Consider the following 21,961-nt stretch of genomic DNA (forward strand, 5'->3'; position numbering starts at 1 on the left):
CTATTAGCATATAAAGCAGGTGGCGGAGGGATGGTGTGGTGGTGTTGCTGAGCTCAGGTGGTGTGGATGGCAGGGGTCCTGGTTTAGGAAGCAGCGGGACCTGACCAGTACATCTGCACACCTGCACCCTGCCTTCCACATTCCACCTCTTTGCCCTGGAAAACATCTCCCAAACCAGTAATTGCCCTCCCTCACACGCAGCTCCTCAATAACACTTGCTCTCCACCCCAGTCCACCTTTTACTTGTCTTCACTTGCAGGCCAACAAGTATCTCATAACCCCCCACCCTCTCTATTTCATCTCCCCTACTCTAACCCACTAAGAAGATCCTTGTTACAACCCGGCTCAAAATGACTGTAACAAGAGCGGGGTGTCGCGCGACTTCCCACGCCCAAACAGACACAGACACAGCATCGGACTTTTAACAACAATTTATTCACAACAATGGCACTCACGGCAATGGGAGTTTATGATTTCAGGGTGAGCTAAGGCCAACACAACAAACAAAACTCAACCTAGGCTTCGGTTCCCCTCTGACCTGTTCAAGGAAAAGAAAACAAAGAAATGACACAGTCTGACCTCCCTGGTCTAAGAACACAGGAGAAAAGAAGGCTTCCCAAAATAATCAGCAGCTCACCCCTACTTGCTCTGCACTGCACACACATGCCCGACTTTAACTAAGTAGCTATGGCTGCAGATGCTCCGTCTGGACCTGAGGCAAGTGCACGGGGAGTTTGCCACATCCCACACCGCAGCTCTTCAGTCGTCCTTTTATAGTTCACGTCCACAGCAGGAACCAGTTAGATCAGGCTGTTCCTTAGGTCCACCAATCACAGCCAAGCCCCTGCACAGGCGAATTTGCATACACACACAACAACACACACACGTAACACCCCCCACCATAAGAATTAAACAATCCCTTGCTTGTTTAATTCCTATCTGTTTACACTGCACTAGATAGGGCATCAGCGAGGACATTATCGAGGCCCTTTTTATGACTAATTTGTAAGTTGAAGTCTTGTAAAAGGAGGGACCAGCGCATGAATCGCTGATTGGAGTTTTGCATTTGCGAAAGAAACACAAGTCAGTTGTGATCTGTGAAAACTTAAACGGGCACGGAGCTAGACCCAATGTAGACCTCGAAGTGTTGCAAGGCTAGCAGCAATGCAAGCGCTTCCTTTTCGATGGTGCTATAGTTCATTTTTTTGTTTATTGAATTTCTTAGAGAAATAGCAGATTGGACGGTCCACACCGTGTTGATCTACTTGCAGCAGGACCGCACCCGCTGCAGTTGCGCTGGCGTCCACCTCCAACTTAAAAGGAGACGCTAAAACTGGGGCACTGCACAGTAAAGTTTTCACTGACTCAAAAGCAGTTTGGCACGCCGCAGTCCATGTGAAGGGTTTGGTCGGGCTGACTAGGTCAGTCAGGGGAGCGACTACGGAGGCAAGGTTTTTACAGAAACCGCAGTAGTAACCACACATTCCCAAGAAGCGGCGTAACGCCCTCCTTGTTTGTGCAATCGGAAACTCAGTAATAGCCTCCACCTTCGCGGTTACGAGGCACACTCGCCCGTGACCCACCTGCTTTCCGAGGTAGGTGATGGTGGCTTTTCCGAACTCATATTTGGTCAGCTTTACAGTGAGCGATGCTTCCTCGAAACGCTTAAAAACCGTTAAGAGGGTTTGGAGATGACTGCTCCAGGAAGCAGAATAAATGACCACATCATCTAAGTAGGCATCACAGTTAGGGACCCCGGCCAAAACCTTAGCCATCAGGCTCTGAAATGTCGCTGGCGCATTACGCAAGCCAAAGGGCATCACGGTATACTGAAGGAAGTGATCGGGGGTAACGAATGCAGACATCTCAGACGCTCTTGCAGTTAAAGGAACCTGCCAATATCCCTTTAATAAATCCAATTTGGTCACATAAGTAGCGTATCCCACCCGATCAACACAGTCATCCATCCTAGGTAATGGGAAAGAGTCTGCTTTAGTGGCCGCATTCACATTTCGATAATCCGTGCAGAATCGAGGAGTATTGTCAGACTTGGGCACTAACACACATGGAGAGCTCCATGCGCTAACACTTGGAACGGCTAAGCCATGCTCTAGGAGATAATTGACTTCTCTCTGCATTATTTCCCTTTTCACTGGATTCACCCGGTACGCATGTTGTTTAATTATGCCCCTCCACATTAAAGTCATGACATAAGATAGTCGTTTGGCGCGGGTGATCAGAGAAAAGTGACAAGTTATTTTTTATCAGAGTAATGATGTCAGTTTGAGCAGTTTCAGGTAAATCGACAACAAATGATTCAAGATCATTTAAAATCACAGAATTTTTCAGCCCACTACCTAATGCATCATCCCTCCCAGATAATTCGTCATCCGACAGTTTGTAAGCGGGGAGGATGGCAACAGCGCACACCAGGGGTGCTGTTGTATTTTGTTTACGGGGATAGAACAGTTTCAACGTATTCACATGACAAACCCTGGTTTTTCGCCGCCGATCTGGAGTGCGAATCACATAGTGGTTATTGTCGAGTTTACATTCAACACTGTAAGGACCAGCAAACTGAGTTAGTAAACTGGACCCCACTACGGGCAATAACATCAACACCTTCTCCCCTGGTTGAAAACGTCTATCCACAGCTTTTTTGTCAAATCGAACCTTCATTTTAGTTTGCACTTGCTTCAGGTTTCCCCCAGCTATTTTCCACACTAGGTGAAGCCTCCGGGGTCTCCGACAGCCATTTTTCGTTCAAAAGTCGGAGAGGGCCTCGGACCACATGTCCGAAAACCAACTCTGCGGGGTTAAATCCCAGCAACTCCTGTTTAGCCTTTCTAATGGCAAACAACAATAGGGGCAACCCCTCATCCCACTCTTTACCAGACTCCAAACAGAACTTACGTAACATAACTTTGAGAGTTTGGTGGAACCTTTCCAAAGCACCTTGACTTTCAGGGTGATGTTCTTTCTTTAGCTCTCAGCGAAGGCGGTCGCACTTTTCTCCTCTCCTCCTCACCCTTATCTTCCCTGCTTAGCCTCTATGTCCTTGTCTTGTCTTGTGTGCATTACTTTCCCTGGAATAGCCTCCCACTCTCGTTCTCTAAAACCTAAAAGAGAATTCCTTTCCAACGCCTTCGATGCTTGTGCCCTACCGGGGAAGATAGCAGTCAACTGGACCAGCACAGATGCTGCAGGACCGGATGCGCTGTCTACACCGGCTCTCTCTTACCCTTTACCCGCCCCTGTTGCTTGTCTTGTGTTTCTATGGTGTATTGATAGTCATGTGCTTTTGTGCTGAGGTGTTTTTTCTGTTATCAAACTGTTCTCCCACTAGGAGCTCAGTCTGAGTGGAGTTTTTTTTCTCCTCCTCTTACCTCATGTAGTGTATTTTCGTTGTTTTTTCCTATCAGCCTACCTTTCTGACATGTCTGCCCAATGTGATGTTTGTGTAAAGTTGGTCAGAAGGTTCCTTTGTAAGTGCGCATGCGCCATTAGCGTGCTGCCTGCTGTAACCCTAATTTCCCTTGGGATGAATAAAGTATTCTGATTCTGATTCTGATATGGACTGGATGTAACATGCTTGGCATGTAGTTCTTTAACAACCTGTGCAAAGACTCTGGACATGAAGTTGGTGCCTTGGTCCGTTTGAATGATTTTCGCTATCCCAAACACAGAAAAGAATTTGATCAAACCTTAAATTACTGCTTTGGCTTTCACCGTACGCAGCGGAATGGCTTCCGGAAATCTCGTTGCTGAGCACATTACAGTAAGAATATACTGATGACCGGCTTTTGTTCTCGGCAACGGTCCCACACAGTCTAGTATTACCTTTTCAAAAGGTTCACTCATTATTGGAATAGGAGATAACTGCGCAGGTGGAATGGGCTTATTGGGTTTGCCCACCAACTGGCAGGTGGCACAAGACCGACAGTAAGCAGCTACATGTTTTTTTTTAAGCCAGGCCAAAAGAAATTGCGCAGCACTCGGTAATAAGTTTTATTTATTCCGAGGTGCCCAGCCATGCCGGCATCATGTGCTAAGCTTAGCACCTGATCACGATGCTGAGATGGTACCACCACCTGTGTAACACTTGATGTTCTACTCTGATCAGAAGACCACCACCTCATTAACACGCCATCCTGCAGGAAAAAACGGGGAAGAATACTTTCTCCAGCCGTGACAACGGCTGCAAAACAGGGACTCAAAGACTTGTCATTTTCCTGAGCACTTACCAAAGCTTCTTTATTCACATCTCCACTCAATTCCGGTATTAAATTTAGCACACTGCATTTATCCCCAACACTGTCTTTCTCCCCTACAGAAGGCTTTTGCTCCCTAGCCACAAATGTATCTGCGATACTAACGACATCAGCAAATTTGCGCGCTTGCGCCCGTGTAACAGTGCAAATGGGAAAAACTGTCGCTTTTGGGTCAGTAACATCTGAGGCGGTAGCAACAGGGGTATCCATCACTTCAGGCGGTGGAAACACTTTCCCCCCGGCCAAATCGTTGCCCAAGATAAACGACACACCTTTAAACGGCAACTGTCGTCTTATGGCGACCTTCACAGGTCCAGTTGTGATAGGTGAGTGTAAATATACTCTGTGGAGTGGCACCCGAAGAACACTCATTTCAATTCCCCACACTAACACATCCGTGTGGCAGGCGGTTTTATCCGACAGTGGCAACACATCATCTAACATAAAAGATTGATGTGCCCCGGTGTCTCGGAGAATGGTGATAGGAACCCTGTCCTTCTCTTCTCCTGCCACCGAAACGAAGCCTTGGGAAAGGAATGGTTTGAAACGTGACTCTACCTCCATTTCTGGGTCACACCCATGCATCTGATCAGGACAGATAGGTGGGGAAACTACTTTAATGAGCCCCACGGGTCCCTTAGACCCTCTGCGCTGCTCTGGCGATCAGGTGACCAGACTCCCGGCAATAAAAACATTCCCGCCTTTCAGTTTCCTCCTGTCTCGCCCTTTGGGTCTGTTTAGGAGATTTTTGTCTCTTTTCCTGCCCTCCACTCACTTCTTGTGCTACCCCGGTTGAAAAAATGACTTTATGTGTGAGGGTAAATTCATCCGCTAAAACTGCTGCTTTTGCCAGGGACGTCACCTTCTGCTCGTTTAAATAAACTACTAACTGATCTGGGAGACACTTTTTAAATTCTTCTAAAAGAACCAACTCCTTCAATCCCTCAATATCCTTCACTTTGCTGGCTTGCATCCAGCGTTCAAACAAGCGATGTTTCTCACGGGCAAACTCCACAAACGTTTGTTCAGCGGTCTTTTCACTTTTACGAAATTTCTGACGGTAAGCCTCAGGAACTAATTCATACGCGTGCAAAATAGATTTTTTTTACAATATCATATTGGAGGCTGTCGTTAACGGAAAGGCTAGTACATACTTCCTGAGCCTTGCCGATTAACTTACACTGGAGTAGCAGCCCCCAAAACTCCTAGGCCAACTCAATGCAGCTGCCATATGCTCAAAAGCGCTGAAATAGGAATCAACCTGAGCCTCCCGAAACTGAGGTACTAGTGTAACATGTTTGGTGATGTCAAAGCTTGTTGAAGTAACTGCGGATGTGTCAGGGCGACTCGAGACAGGTGTGGAGGCAGCGGAAACAGGTGTCGAGACGCCAACGCTTTGACACGGAGGTGCATAGCTTGAACCTCAAGCTCTTTAGCGCGAACCTCTACCTCCCTAATACGGAGGGTCAAACGGAGGTCCTCCATGGACCCTACTGCCTGAGGCTCCTCAGCCGCCCCAGACTCCACCTCGTCTGCATCCGACCCCGCCTCAGCCGCACCAGGCTCCACCTCAGCCGGAGACACGCTAACGGGTCCTTTGGCATCTGGCTCCGGCTGAGCCTCCAGAGCCACCTCCATACCACCCCTGCCAGGCTGCTTTACAGCGACCGACGGGGAAGGGAGAAAGCCCTGCTCCACCAACCCTGCACACAAAGCGGCCTTCACCTCTGCTTTGCGGGCACCATAGGACACTTGAATATCAAAAGAACTCGCTATAATAAGCAAATCCGCCTTATCTTATCCCAGGAAGGCGATGTAACAAAGTCATCGAAAGAAAACTCCAGCCCCAAACACTCACCCCTCACTTTCCCCCCACACAAAAGAAAAGCCGACCGAACAAACCACAGATCACAAAAACGAGACAAAACGGACGAGCCCCCAAATCATGTTACGACCCGGCTCGAAATGACCGTAACAAGAGCGGGGTGTCCCGTGACTTCCCACGCCCAAACAGACACAGCCACAGCATCGGACTTTTAACAACAATTTATTCACAACAATGGCACTCACGGAAGTGGGAGTGTATGATTTCAGGGTGAGCTAAGGCCAACACAACAAACAAAACTCAACCTAGGCTTCGGTTCCCCTCTGACCTGTTCAAGGAAAAGAAACAAAAAAATGACACAGTCTGACCTCCCTGGTCTAAGAACACAGGAGAAAAGAAGGCTTCCCAAAATAATCAGCAGCTCACCCCTACTCGCTGCGCACTTCACACACATGCCCGACTTTAACTAAGTAGCTATCGCTGCGGATGCTCCGTCTGGACCTGAGGCAAGTGCACGGGAAGTTTGCCACACCCCACACCGCAGCTCTTCAGTCGTCCTTTTATAGTTCACGTCCACAGCAGGAACCAGTTACATCAGGCCGTTCCTTAGGTCCACCAATCACAGCCGAGCCCCTGCACAGGCGAATTTGCATACACACATTAAGAAACAAACAAACCAACAACACACACGTAACAATCCTCCTTTACATTTATGACCCTGTGGTATTTTACAAAATAAACTGAATACTGAAACCAGATAAAACTTTATTCAAGAGAGTGCTTGACCCGACCGTATCCACAGCACATGCTGCTGCCTGATTTGAATTATTTGCTACCAAAAAGCAATGATCCTACGCTTTAAATCTAAATCTCAGTTGCCCACACAGTGCTTAACTTCTGAAGCATTAAAAAACCCGTGTGTGGTACATCTTAAACCTGAGACCTGTGGTGTACGCCATGAGGTTTTAAAAAACCTAGCTTCAAGGCATGCTTTATGTGAACGGGGCCAATAAAAACAGCTGTAAAAAGACAGAATATAAGCACTAAATAGTCTTTTAGGATTTTTGTCTATTTGGAAAACAACTAAATATATCTATATTTTGTTATACCTTATTTTTTTCAACCAAAAGCCACTGTTGTTCATTATATTCAGTAGCATATAGCAGATGTTCTGGCGAGACCTTAAACCTCCGAGGTCTGAGCTTTGATGGCAACCTTAACTCTAACCCTAGGCAAACACAAAATATAATTTTGTTTCTATTGCTTTTAAGTCTTGGCAGTTAAAAAACAAAGAAAATAATTAAAACTCATGCAAAGCAAACTTTGTACCTCAGAGGGCAAAAACACTCAGTTGTTGGTATGGTAACCATTGTATGTGAGAGACATGCTGGTGGTAACATTTAGCTGTAGCCACCACTGTGCTGATGTGCTCTATGAGAGAGGCACTAGCATCTGCTGGTGATTTATATTTTATAGTACTGCATGTGCAGCATTAGTGTTGCTTAGCTCAGAGACAGTTTTTGAATGATTCGGACACTAGCTGAAGTCATGAACCCGAGCTGTAACCTCCATTAGACCAAGCGCAGTTATGAGTAAGTGGCTCGGGCAGGTTGGTGGAGAGGGAATATAATTTGAAGTACTGTATTACAAAACCTGTCTGTCAGGGTAAATCATACCATCTCTTTTGCTCTCATTCAAAGACACTTCAACACACACAAAGCTTTTGAGATGAACCATGAAGCCCTGGTAATACCTGTGTGCACAGGGGTGTTTCAGCAGTGAGAGGAGCCCTTCTCAGCAAAGGGGTGGATGGAGGTGAAGAACAGAGGAAGAGGAGCGAAGGAAAGGAAGAGAAGGCGGGGGTATGCAGAAGCTAAAAATAGCTCAGAGTCGCCAGTCTTTCTCAAAACAGGCTTTTGTGAAGTCACATTTGCCTGAAGCGAAAGATTTGAAGTCTCCTGGAATAATAGATTCACCATTCGCTCTTTTCCCTCTCTCACCGGGGCTTTCTCTCTCGTTACAAAGAGCCGCTGTAATGGCAGGGGGAGAAACTGACATCTGTCCATTTTGGCGTGGAAAGTAGATCACATTTAATTGAAACCTCAGATCTCACAAATACTTTTTGTCATGCTGACGACATCATTTTGACAGTAATTAATACAAAAACTCAGTAAGAATTTCAGTGAAAATTCAGAATTTCTGCTATGCGAGCTTGGACCTGCACGACTCTTATCCTGCACAACACTCATTCTGTATCGATTGCTGTAGGGAAATTGCCTCGTTGGCCCACTTAGGTCACTGTGACAGAAGCGGTCTGGATGCAGTAAAAGCACCCCGCAGTTAGCAGGGATACAGTGTATTGCTCAAGGACAATTCGGCAGATACTTGCTGATATGAGTCTTGAAAGGTTAAGCAACATCCTGCTGGCTAAATAATTGATGACAGAGATTTCTTATACAGACTCGAATGCAGGAGAGGTTATTTAAGTCCTTGGTCGAAAGCAGTTACATCCTTAGTGAATGAGTGTCACGTACTGTTTGTGAAAGGAAGCCGTTTCTTTTCAGAGAAGAACAGAATGAGTTAATTAGATTTCATTTCCCTCAAGAGGGTTGATCTATCAGTTTGGTGTCAGTGTTCGGCGGGCAGACTGATCCAAGATGTGGTTGAGGTGCAGGAACGGATTTAAGAAGAGCTGTGAAATCACAGGGGCTAAGCTAGCTGTAGAATAGCTTTAGAATTGATGGTCAGCAGTTCTCTCCAAAATCTACAGCAGCCTGCTGTAAAAATGTCTTGTTTTGTCTTTCGGCCAATGGCACAGAAGACGTCACACGTGGATATGGAAGGTTGGGAAATGTTTAAAGGTGACTTTGATGCACTGCTTTGAGTCGGAAAAGTTAAGCAACTGTTAAAACTAACGTATTATTGTTGCTGTTACTGTTTTAGTAGGTGTATAATTAATAATTCATGTCTGATACCTGCTTCTAATAAAATTTTGGTGGAGAAATCATTTCAGAGAGCTAATTGACCCGGAGCAGCGTTTAGCTGTGTGTGAGGTAAAACAGTACTATTTTAAAATTTATATATTAAGTGCTCGTGTGCATTTTGATCTGTCATCACACTTGTTGGTAAATGGGGTGATCTGATTGGTCAGATCTGTTTATTCGCATCAGAAAAATCTGAAAAAATTAAACTATGTTGCACAAAATAAATGCCGCAAATTCATCCAATGAAATTACACGATCCGTGTGAACAGATCCATTTAAAAACAGATTTTGGGGATCCGATGTGTCCAGGCCTTTTATGTAGATGTAGTTTTATATACATCTGTGCTGCATAGGGAACAGGTTGGTTGGTACGCCGCTCACATCCAGTCTGAAATATCTCATGTCAGCCGGAGAACAATTTGAAGTCATTAAAATTTATACAGATATTAAAGTTGTCACTTGTTTTTCATTAATGTCTCTGGTAATTGTGTGACAACCACCTCAAGGTTGACATTTATATTTTTGACTGAAATGTTGTGACAAGATGAAATTTAGCATTCCCCCCTCAGGATAAATAATAATAGATTTGTTAAGCTTTCATCTAGTGCTGGGTGCACAGCAGGAATAAATTTCACAGAATGCACACGAATGCCAAACTTTGGCATAAGAATGATTCCCTCCTTTCCAGCAGCATTTGCATTAAAACAGTTAGGCACAAAAGACTGTATCAGCTGTGTGCAACAATAAGACTGTTAGAAAACACAGTCAAAAAGCCAGTGTAAACATACACGGCAGACCCAGTGGCATTTTGATGCTTTTTATTAAAGCTTTGACGGTTGCTGTCCACAATACTCACAGAGCTGCAGCTCTCCCGCTGCCCGCTCAACACTATCACAACAACCCAACCACAGGACCCAGTACAATATTTGATTGCGGATGCCGTGCAGGTGCGTCCGCCTCCTCTGCACGGCACCGCAGGCCACGCCCCGCCACATACCCCCATCGCCCGACTGAGGCCGGGGAACCATCCGGCCGAACGTACTCCCCCCACCGCGAGCGGGAGAGGGGATCAGCCCGGACCGTCGGCGCCCCCGGGCCCTGGCCAAGCGACGGGGAGTTGTGAGTTCAGGTGGCCGCCTGCGAACCCAGCAGCGTCGGCGAAGCTGGTCCGGAGGTCGGCCGCGTGGCAGGTGGACGCGGCGCGGTCGGTACGGTCGTGCGCCCCGGCTCGCAGGCAGCTGGGCAGATGTCCGGCAGGCACCGGCCTCTGGTGGAGGTGAGGCCGCTCTGCTCACCCTGCTAACCTCGGGCTTCGGTGGCGCGGACTCCCTTAGCACGGGCACCACCGACTTATCCCGCGGCTTCTCCGCCCCTCCCGGTGGGAGCAGCTCACGTTCCCCTCGCTGCGCCTCCGCCGCTGCCCCTACCGGCTGGAGCGGCTCCTCGGGCGCCGCCATCGCCGCTGCCCCTACCGGCTGGAGCGGCTCCTCGGGCGCCGCCATCGCCGCTGCCCCTCCCGGCTGGAGCGGCTCCTCGGGCGCCGCCATCGCCGCTGCCCCTCCCGGCTGGAGCGGCTCCTCGGGCGCCGCCATCGCCGCTGCCCCTCCCGGCTGGAGCGGCTCCTCGGGCGCCGCCATCGCCGCTGCCCCTCCCGGCTGGAGCGGCTCCTCGGGCGCCGCCATCGCCGCTGTCTCTCCCGGCTGGAGCGGCTCCTCGGGCGCCGCCATCGCCGCTGTCTCTCCCGGCTGGAGCGGCTCCTCGGGCGCCGCCTCCACCGCTGCCGGCTCCGCCGCCTTCTTCCGGGGCGCAGGAACGGGCACCGGGCCCTGCAGAGCCCCAGCGGCTCCTACGCGAGGTGTGGGGACAGGCGCTGTGGCAGGCTGCGTGCTAGCTGGTCGCAACCTGGGGGCCGGCACTGGCGCCTGCACGGACTGGATCTCCTCCACTCCAGCGCCATTGGGGAGCGCCGGTGGGGGTGGTGGTGGTGTCGGGCAGGACCGGATCAGCGCCGCCAGATTCTCCATTCTCTGCAGATGGCGTTCAGTCTGGTCCTGCAGCTCTTCCCGCCTGCGGCGCCACACCGCCGCCTGCTCCTGCTGCGTGGCCGCCAGCTCGGCCACCATTCTCGCCAGCTCCTCCCTCTGCTGGCCCACTCCTGGATCTGCCGTGCCTCCCGTCCTGGGTTTCGGCACCACTGTAAACATACACGGCAGACCCAGTGGCATTTTGATGCTTTTTATTAAAGCTTTGACGGTTGCTGTCCACAATACTCACAGAGCTGCAGCTCTCCCGCTGCCCGCTCAACACTATCACAACAACCCAACCACAGGACCCAGTACAATATTTGATTGCGGATGCCGTGCAGGTGCGTCCGCCTCCTCTGCACGGCACCGCAGGCCACGCCCCGCCACAGCCAGTGATAGTCCCACTGAGTTGGAGATACTACTAACAGAAGATAAGGGCAGAAAGCATTAATGGTGGCCTCTGCACTAGCAGCGTAGCTTTTGCAGACTCTCAGCAGAGTCTTCGCTGTGTAGAATCGTCTGCATGCTGCTCAGAATTTGAGAAAAACACGTTGAACTATTTGCTTTCGAACAAACAAAATCCAACATTGCTGACGTGGTAATAAAGCACCAGAAATGCTGACCATGCAATGACCCGCAGCCGTCATTAGTGACATTAACTCCAAATATTGGCCTTAAAATTTATTTAACAAAAGATGCAAAATCGATCTCAGCACATAAATCAATTGAGGAATCAAAATGTAGGATGTCCTGCTGCCAAAATTGGAGTCAATATCAAGTCAGCTTTTAAAACAAATGTTTAGGCACAGCAAAGGGGATCTAAATATGAACTGTTTGGGGCGTGTCCTACCAGGATCAGCCCTCAGTGTAGGTCACGGACGTGCTGGAGAGATTGCTGAGATCATGAGTTAGCTTGTTCTGTATTGGTTTGCTGTTTGACTAAATGCTACAGTCTTTTAAATGTAGCCGAGTTAGCATAGGTTAGCATACTCACACATAAAGATGGTGAACAGCATGTTGCCAAGTGCAGCTTTACGGCAGCTAGGTGGCTATACATTAGAATAAAGGCTGCATCACAATAACAGGCTAGTAAAAGGCTTCCACCCTTTTACACATTGTATTGTGAGTCAGTGAGCATTTTGCTTTCAGTGCTTAGCCTCATGATGTCAACAACTCCGGCTTGAAGAGCTTGTGTCGCCTGGCAAAATAATCTGATTGGGCATTCTGTCAGGAAGCGGGGAAACCTTTGGGGACCACGGGGGCACAGTGATGGCACAGACTGTCCAGATAGATGCTGGGCCAAAGGTCACTGCTGCAGACACACAGATGTACCAGTGCTGGAAGGATGTTGGTGGCTGTGCTGGTTAGATGCACAAACACAGTAGATACTTGAGGTTTTCCACTTACTGTAACCTTAACCTTAATTAAGACACATTTAGCCTGGGTATTATGCAATATAACTGAAGTCAAATTGGGGTCAGCCAGTCTCAAATGAAGCAGTCACAAATTTGGGCCTATGACAAAAAACGTACACAAGCCTCTGCGTACAAATATTGGCATAATTGCCTTCTTAACTCGCGCTCAATAAACAAACGGGCACATTCTCTTTCTGTCCCTCGGCTCCAATCCCCCCTCAATCCCCAGAGCAGCCGGCAAGTTCGTGCTCGGGTAACAAAAGCAAAATCAAAGTGTTGTGTGAAGTATGGCTGGGATTCGTTATTAGGTGAAGGTTTTATTTTCCCTGGCACGCAGGCAGACTGAGGGATTTAAGCCTCCCTACTGGAAAGCATACAGATTAGCTGAAAGGGAAGTAGCCGCTGTCACCTCTACTACTTTTTTCAAGTCTGGAGCGTGGTCAAATATGAGGACAAACACTTGATAGCATCTCCGAAATGATGGGAAGAAACATTAGAAATTTACGGCGAACAAGTGAAGATTTCTCATTCGGTTTAATTTACTGGCATGTCGGTGGCTTTAATCGGAACGAGTCATTATGTTTTTCCCCAGCTCACTTCGCTTGATTGGTCAGTTGGAGATAAAGAGGATGAAAGGGATCTACTCATGCGTGCTAATGTGGATGAGAGATGCTTTTTCAGACGTCCTTCTCTATTTTTAAACAGGGTACTGTTATACAGTGTGTAAGTGAGCTAAAAGGAAAGCCTGGCTTAAAGGCATAGGGCTATGGGGACATGTTGCACATGCCAAGTGCTAGTCTGTTAGCTCGGCCAACATACACATGTACTCAGAGCAGCTTTCACAGGGGCGAAGCTGAGCCGCCCTGTTGCCTTTTATTCAGTGCAGTTCTATATGTCTATTTTCAGCTCTGCAGGACTCTCTATAGATGAGCTGCTATCTCGCAGGGATTTAGGAGAATGGGATCATTTTGGAAAAATGCTTTCCATCACTGGCCCTTTCACACTATTGCACAGACACACAACAAACACTTTTTGTGTAAATTGCACATAAATTACACATTGTAGCAGCACAGTCATGGACATATGTCAAAGCTGTGGCAGCATTCGACATCTAACAGCAGGATGTGTAACAGCAGTAATTTAAATACAGCTCCACCATCTACAGCTTGCTTCCTAACAGCACCGATTTACTCTGTATGGACGTGCATATGGACTTAATGCCATTTGGACACTTCAAGAGACAGAGTGCAGAGGCCTCCCACCTGAACCGTAGGGAGAGGACATGCGCTCACCAGTGGCAGCTACTGAAGGGAGCAGAGGTGGGAGGATAAGCAGGGGGAAAACACAGGTGAGAGGGCTTTGTGGAAGCAGTCATGACCCCCGTGGTGGCCTCATTGACACAGCAGTAGAAGCCTGAATAATCAGAGCCATGCTCTGGCCTGCTCGCTTCTGTCATCATTACATCGGTGCACATATTAAATATTCAATGAGACATTTTGGGCAGCGAACAGGCAAAAGGGCAACTTTGCTGAAGAACATGTCATGTGCCAAGAGAGATATGCACACTCGTGCTTGTTCTCAGGCGGCTGATTTATAGTGATTTATAGCACGCACGATGCTTGCATCCAAGCAGCAAAAGAACACAGTGGAAGTGGAAAAGTGCCATCTTAATTGTTACATTGGGTGTGTCTTTGCATCAAAGCTTGTAAATGCCCAAATTTTAATTGTAAAAAATGAATAAAATTAGGATCATTATTAACAATGGTGATAAGTGTTCTGCTGTTTTGTTAGTCCTATCAGCTGTAAAAGGCCAAGCAAAATAAAGATCATACACACACACACACACACAGACACACACACACATCACTCATAATATGTTTTAAAATCTAATGTCAGATTTGGTGTGACTGCTCCCAGAACCATTCAGGAGTGCTGATCGACTTTTAAAGGTTTAAAAGAAGCACGAAAAAGTCGAAATGATTATGCAACAGGTGTTTGGTTGCTATGGTGTTCATGTCAGAGGGACTTGTTTAGCAGTACTCTGTGCTCTCTGAGGCCACTGTGTGTAGGTGTATCTGTGTGGGGGCATCATTTGTACTGGCCTTACTTTTATTGGTTTAACATGCTAAAAAAAAAGAGAACAAACGCACACCTCCACTCACTCTCCTGCAGAGGGCACACGGGGGTGCTCAGGCACAGGCTCAGTTGACCTGTTCAGAAGTACCTGCCAATTATTCTGCATAGGACAATACAGCTGTGTTCCTTTGGTCTTGTTGTGTTTTGTCACAAGGAACAGTACAGCCTGCTTCAGAGCAGATACTGAATGGATACAGATCACTGGTTGAGTGGAGCCACTTTGGTACCAAACCCATTATAAATGTGCAAATTGCTTCCAGGCCACAGACTGAAGACTTGCTGTGGTAAATGTTTTTACAGTTTAACCTCATTTAACCAGGAAAAGAACACTCTGGAGATTTGAAATTGCCGTAATAGGACAATATTTCACAATATCTAGACATTATTACATTAGTACATTAAAAAGAAAAGAAAATCAGCATTTGATGTTCCCCATTAATTATATACATCTGTTACATAAAAGGTTTTTAAAATTTCAGAAAAACAAGAGGCATGTATCGAATCTTATCATCTACTTACAATCATAAAGTCTCCTCGTCATTGTTACCAGTCCAGCCTGAGAGCCAAAAAAGTTAAACTACTGATAGTTTTACTTTTCATCCAATTTCTAAATTACTGAATAAATCAAAGCTTAAACTCAGTGAGTCAATGACGCTGATGCTGTTGTTTTACATTTCAGTAATCACTATGCCAAATTTAATGCTACATCAATGAATCACAACAAATCCATAGTAGTGGTAGGTGGCCTCATCCTTTGAAAAGGATGCCAGTTGCATTTTCATAACAGATGTGACCCGAATCCACTATGAATCCGGTGGTTTTCCTTTTTTGTGTGCATCATGCTGTGTTTCAACATGTAGCCGGTGCAAAATTGATGTTCCACAACAGGTTGTCATTGGCCACGAACACGTACATGTCATCCTATTTGCCAATACGCCAATTTCAACCAACAAAGCCAATATCAATTGTCTGTACCACAGTTGCAATGTGTTTGCACTCATAGAAAGGCCTTGAGGTATTAGCTTAACCCTGATTTCACTTTTTTACTTCCTTTTGTGTCTAGTAGAGCCTCTCTGTGACTGAAAATGCTTTGTTTTTACGAAAGATCAAAAGTTTGCACACACTGATCTATTCATATGAATGGGTGAGTGTGTCCCGTGTTTTGTTGGCTGTTGGTCGACAGACGACCAGCACAAAAAACAGTTTAGAAAAAAGTTTGTGCCGCAGTTTTACCTTAATACACCTAACCAGTTCAGAATCAGACCACAGACCCGCACACATAGCAGTTTTCTAAAGGTTATATCCTTCCCTTTGTTTTTGAGTTTAACTTGGTGACCTTTACTTTGAGTATCTGCACATGTACCCTTGTTTTAAGACTCGGCGGGGAAAGGCGGCAGATGTCACAAGCTCCAAAAACTCCTATAGGTTTGTCTAAGTGCAGCTGTGCCTCAGTCCAAGCTGTTTGAAACCCTCACTCACTCTGACTCAAACATGTTGGCGCATTGCTGTGTAGAATAAGCGTAGTAATGAAGGAGAGGACAAATTTCGCACTGTTTTCTCCATCAATCCTTTTTGGAACAACATGCCTGCTGCTTAAGGCTGATGTATTGTTACTGTACGTTGTGCAGTGGAGCTCCATTTGTCTCAATCACCTGATTCCTCTATTATCATTCCAGCCCAGTTACTTTTGGGAATGTCACCAAGCATAGCGAATGAATAATACACTACGTATTCATTACACAAATAAAATGCGAGACGTGCGCGTGCCAAAGCCTGTTTTTACAAATAGCCCTTTGGCTGTGTTTAAAGAGCCCAATGGTGCATTTAGCTGAGGAATAATCACAAGCATCAATACTGGCATTGAGACTAATGGCCAATGGACATCAAGAAACAAATGTAGCAGTGCACTAATTGGGCAGCTGTACTATTTAAAACTGTCTGCTACTCAAGATGGGGATACTTCAGTTGAAAGGTTAATTTAAAGTCCACGTTGAACAGACACTGGGCCGCTATTTCCCCAAACTGGGTTCAGCGCTCCCAATAACAACATTGCATTACTTGGAGTCCTCCCACTGAACATAAGCACCTTTGAAGGCCTCAATTTTTTCCAATCATCCAGTCTCCACTGTCTCCCCTTCCTCGGTCAATAGTCCCAAACTAGATTGACAGCTGTTTATTGCATGCTTCTTTGTGGCCCGAGGCCTGAGTGAGTGAGTTTGCCGCTCTGCAGGGAGAGAGAAAACAGTACAAGATTACACGCTACTGTTCCACTCCCGGGCCAGGCTCTGTCACAGCCCACCTCAATCTAATAAACACATGTCTTTATTGATCTCGTCCATACTGCTGCTGCATGTTTTTACTGCACTTCCCTATTCTCCTGTTGCAGAATCTGTGACCGAGGGCTACCTGGATTGAGTGTCAGTATTAATGGATAATCGAATATTGTGACCATCTGTGTTTTCAAGACCCAGTGTTGCAACCTCTGGTAGTTGAAATAGAGCCGTGTGCATGCTACAGCTTTGTAAGTTAGTGGAGATTTAAAAAAAAGTTAGTTTTATCGATTAGTTTTGACTTTAATAAAAAAATAAAAGCGTCTGTCTTTCATTGAGTGAACTGACACTTGAGGGTAAGTTCAGCTTGAGCCAAGATGACAGAACGAAGGCCTTTGGTGGTTAAGATCCATCTAGAGGATCGAGCTTATTAAGCTGGAAAAAGGTCGGCTTAGGTGGCCCTGTGGAGGTCCCCACCCTGTGAGTTTCCCACACTTCCCACTGTGGAGGCCACAGATGACACGTGACTTTGTGAATGTGACAAAAAAATTAATGAAAGTCATCTTTAAAGTCAAAGGAATAAATGCTACATAATCTAACAGCATTAGCAAAATTTATAAAGACGTTAAAATGTCACAAAAGACTAGATTGTATGCTAATGCAGTGTTTTCGCTAATAAGACATATTTATGTTTTTATATTCAGTTGAATTATTTTGAAAATTTAAGAAAAATATTTAAAAGATATGTTAAATTTATTAATATGTTAAAAAGTTACAATTTGTAAAGCTAATGAGCAATCGTGCTAAATAATTGAAATCTTATTTAGTCAAAGTCATTTTGTAACAGCAACTGCGCATTGACAATGACCTTGATATTTCAAAATAAATAAAATGTAAATAAAGAACATGTGGTAGTATCTCAAGCAATATGTTGTTTTGTAAAGTTAAAGTTATTGTCTCTCACCGCTAGAGCCCGATTGATTTGTCAGGGCCCTCATATTTATTGTCCAATAGTAGCTGTTTGCTGATTTGTCATTTCTAATGGCCAATAAGTGGAAATAAAAATAAATAAATTAAAGAATGGAAAAGAAAAACACCCTTCAATCATGTTATGAGTGTTGATATCGCATAGTTTGTTCACCAGGGGGCGCTCTGTAGCATCCCCGTTGACAACAAGTGTTCGGAACTTTTCAAACACATCAAACAGCCAAGCTGGAGAGTGTAAATATGTAAATAAATAACCACAAATAACAAAAAATAAGCAGATCTGTTTGTGTTTGTCTGGGAAGAAGACACCAGCCGATATCTGTATCTGAATTCTGCATCACTCTGACTCTACTCGCCACCTCCACCTTTTGTATTTTGGGTTTAATTAATTTGCCAAAAAAGAAAATTATTTTTTTCTTCAAATTTTCTATAGTTATTGTGATAATGCGATCACAGTGATGTGTTTTTGTATTGTGGTAACCGCAGATCAGAGCAGTGATGGCTAGAGCCTTCGTTTTACCTGACCTCAGTGTTACTCTAGCTAAAATGTGTTTAAACTAAAGTTGTATTATATGTGTAATGCTGCGCAGCTTGAAACTTAATAACGATACAACGGTTGTAAGGGGAGCAGAGGCAACAATTTTAAATGAAAAACACCATTTCTTTTTATTTCATTTATGAGTTTGTGTTCATTTATAATTCCTGCAGCAGACCTTAGTAACAGTTCTAGTGCTGTGAAACTAGTTGATAGATTTACCTTCATTCTTTTTATTTGATTAGCACGTTTAAATGCGTTAACGGCACATCCACAGAATTTGTGGAAACATGTTTGTATCTGAGTGTGTGGTGTGCCTGGCTCTGACCAGGTGCTGCTGTCGTAGAGATTGCGGTCAGTGGTTTGGCTTTGTGGGCCTGTTGAACCATGACAACAGGGAAGGAGAAGAGGAGGCGAAAGGAGGAGGAGAGAACGATGAAAATGGTGACATAGAGCTGGACAGCAGATAGGGTAGTAGTACGCAAGGCATCATGGGACGCAAGGATATGAGATAAAAGATGCATGTAGTAAATAAAAGCTCAAAATTGAGTAACTAAGTCATAGCTCCTCCTTTGTACGTTTGTAATTTGCAATAAATGTCATACACAAAAAAAGGAAAGAGAAACCCGCATGAGCACCTCGGTAAATATAATTAAGTGATTTGATTTCTTTTTTGGATAAACCCAAAATTGATGTGGAAATCTCAATTAAGATAAGAGTGCTCTTGCATAAACTCTCCCACACAAGTCCTTGCATTTACCGAGCCGTGTCTCTCCCGCATGACCGCACACATTTCTAATAATCCAACTGCTTCTCGCGCAGGATGTGAGGCACTTCCCTCCTGCTCTCCTCCAACTTTAACAGTTTCCCTCCCTCTTCACCTCAGTCTTTAAATCTGAGTCAGCCGGCCTTGTCGCACAGTATGAGCGCAGGTGGGGCAGCTGACCAAAGACACACACACACACCCTGCACACACACACTGCAAAAATATAACAAGATGAGTATTTTTTGTTGGAGGGGACACACGGAAAGAACCACAGGATGGCCGGTCACAGTCGTTTGCTGTAAACTCTCGCCTCCTTATGGCCGCTGAACGGTTCAGTAGTGACATTTGCTCCAATTAGCCTTCCCCTATCAGCATGTTTTAGATCAGTGCTAAGTGGTTAGAGATAAGAGGCATGGCGCTGTCACCAAAGCCTGAATCCCCTGCAGATGAGCCATATTCTCCTGAGCCGTGACTGCAGCAGTCGTTTTAAACACACACCCCCATCGCTGCAGCCATTACACACCTCGTTGGATTAAAAATAAGTAGGGAATCATGCAGGAGCCAATGGTGTGATAAAAATTGGGGTGGGGTGTGTGTGCATGTGTGCAGTATGACACCCCATGTCTGTGAGGTCCTAAATGTGAGCGTTTTATGGATAGCCGATCCATATTCCGTGTTTTGGCTCATTGAAAACATGAAATGAAATTCACTGAATCCTGAAATGTTTTTTAAATGTTTTACTGCAGAAGATATAAAATGGATTTGTGAATTGAACTAGATAATTGTAGCTGTGGTGTCTCAGCCTCACAGATGTATACACGTAGTATACACTTGCATATGTACGAATCCAACGTGATGAAAGTAAGCAGCAGTAACACTTCACAGATGGCATGTTGTTGTACAGTATAGATTTCTCTTATGAATATAATTAATTTGATCTAGCACCAAAAGCTCACAAAATGTTAAGTCTCTGTCCTTATGTCAAGTTAAGCAAAGTCATGGAACGGGAAGATGTTTAGCCTCGTCTATGCTGTTGTATGAGCGAATGTGTATTTGCATCAAAAAGCTACTTGCTTGAAAATCATTTAAAAACTCAGTAAGTTATGATGTCTTTTGGGTGCTTTAGTCGATTTTCATTTATTTTGAGGCACTGTGTCTTCATCCAGCATGCCAGTCATGTTGATGCACTATTCCAGTACAAGTAGGAATCTTGAAGTCATTTTTGACCAGGATTTGTTCTTTAATGCACATATTAAACAAATATGTAGGACTACTTTCTGCAAAAATTAGAAATATCTTGTTTCAGAGTGACGCTGAAAAACTAGTTCATGCATTTTTTACGTCTAGGCTGGACTACTGTAATTGATTATTATCAGGATGTCCTAAAAACTCCCTGAAAAGACTTCAGTTGATCCAAAATGTTGTAACGAGAGTGCTGACAGGGACTAGAAAGAGAGAGCAGATTTCTCCCATACTGGCTTCTCTTCATTGGCTTCCTGTTAAGTCCAGAACTGAATTTAAAGTCCTGCTCGTCACACAAAAGGTATTGAATAATCAGGCCCCATCTTATCTTAAAGACCTCGTAGTACCATATCACCCCATTAGAGCTGTTCGCTCTCAGACTCTGAGCTCATTTGTGGGTTTCCCAGAGTATTTAAAAGTAGAATGGGAGGCAGAGCCTTCAGCTTTCAGCCTCCTCTTCTGTGGAACCAGCTCCCAGTTGGATTCGGGAGACAGACACTGTCTCTACTTTTAAGATTAGGCTTAAAACTTTCCTTTTTAGTAAAGCATATAGTTAGGGCTGGACCAGGTGACCCTGCATCCTTCGTTATTTATGTTGCAACAGGTTTAGATCTGCTGGGGTGTTTCTTTTTCACTCAACTTTCTTTTCACTCACTGTGTATTTACACACCACTCTGATTTAATCATTAGTTATTTTTAATCTCCATCTCTCTTCCACAGTGTCTTTGTCCTGTCTTCGTCCCCTCACCCCCAACCAGTCACAGCAGATGGCTGCCCCTCCCTGTATCTGCCGGGTTGAGAGTTAGGAAACTTCAGTGTCTGCAAATACTTCAAGATTATCTCAGGAAAACATACTTTGGTGAACAAAGGCAAGATTCATAATAAGATTCATAATCATTTATGAATGTGCTAAGTTTTTATAAATTTGCATCATTATTTAACCACAATAATTCAAAGAACAGACAGTTTGATTCCTCAATTTAAAAATTCATAGGAATAAACAAAGATCAGTAGATGAAATCGTTCTTTCATGCTAACCTAGATGAGGTGTTTTCACATGTGTTCCTAAAATAAAACATCTGGGTAAATTTTATTTATGTGTTATAAAATTTTGAAATATTTTAAATGACAACATAGTGCTTTAATCTTTTTAATGAGAATTTTTATGTTTATGTTCAGGGTTTAGGCCAGAAAACTTGTTAGCAGAGCTGTGAAGGTGTAGTGGGTGGTGGAAAGAATGCTGATTCATTTATAGTTCAAATAACAGCATGAAGAGAAAGTAATGTAGGCTTTACCGGGAAGAAGCAACGGTAAAGGGTATTTATGTTCTTATCTGAGGGGGGGAAAAAACAACCTTACGATGCAAAGCTCGTAGTAGATTACATTAGGTTTCATCACAAATTGTGCTCCAAGCCATCAAATTTAAGTCAAATAGATTTTTCAAGCTTTCCTTGGATCTCTGATCACCACTATGTTTCTCTTGCTCACTTTGTCTGTAGTCCTGGT

General features: G+C 45.0%; 1 protein-coding gene across 4 annotated transcripts in view; it reads left to right on the forward strand.

The window, feature by feature from the left end:
- The window catches only part of nlgn2a (neuroligin 2a), a 264,100-nt gene that overhangs the window by 37,666 nt on the left and 204,473 nt on the right, over positions 1-21,961 (forward strand). Inside the window, exon 2 of one of the 4 annotated variants that reach the window (XM_082526500.1) lies at positions 21,176-21,324. The exons of the other annotated variants lie outside the window; for them this stretch is intronic. The gene's annotated coding sequence lies outside the window, so the exon portion shown is untranslated. The remainder of the gene's footprint in view (positions 1-21,175; positions 21,325-21,961) is intronic. 4 annotated transcript variants of the gene reach the window in all.

Source organism: Aulonocara stuartgranti (genome assembly GCF_965226115.1).
Source record: "Aulonocara stuartgranti genome assembly, chromosome: 3".
Taxonomy (NCBI): Eukaryota; Metazoa; Chordata; class Actinopteri; order Cichliformes; family Cichlidae; genus Aulonocara; species Aulonocara stuartgranti.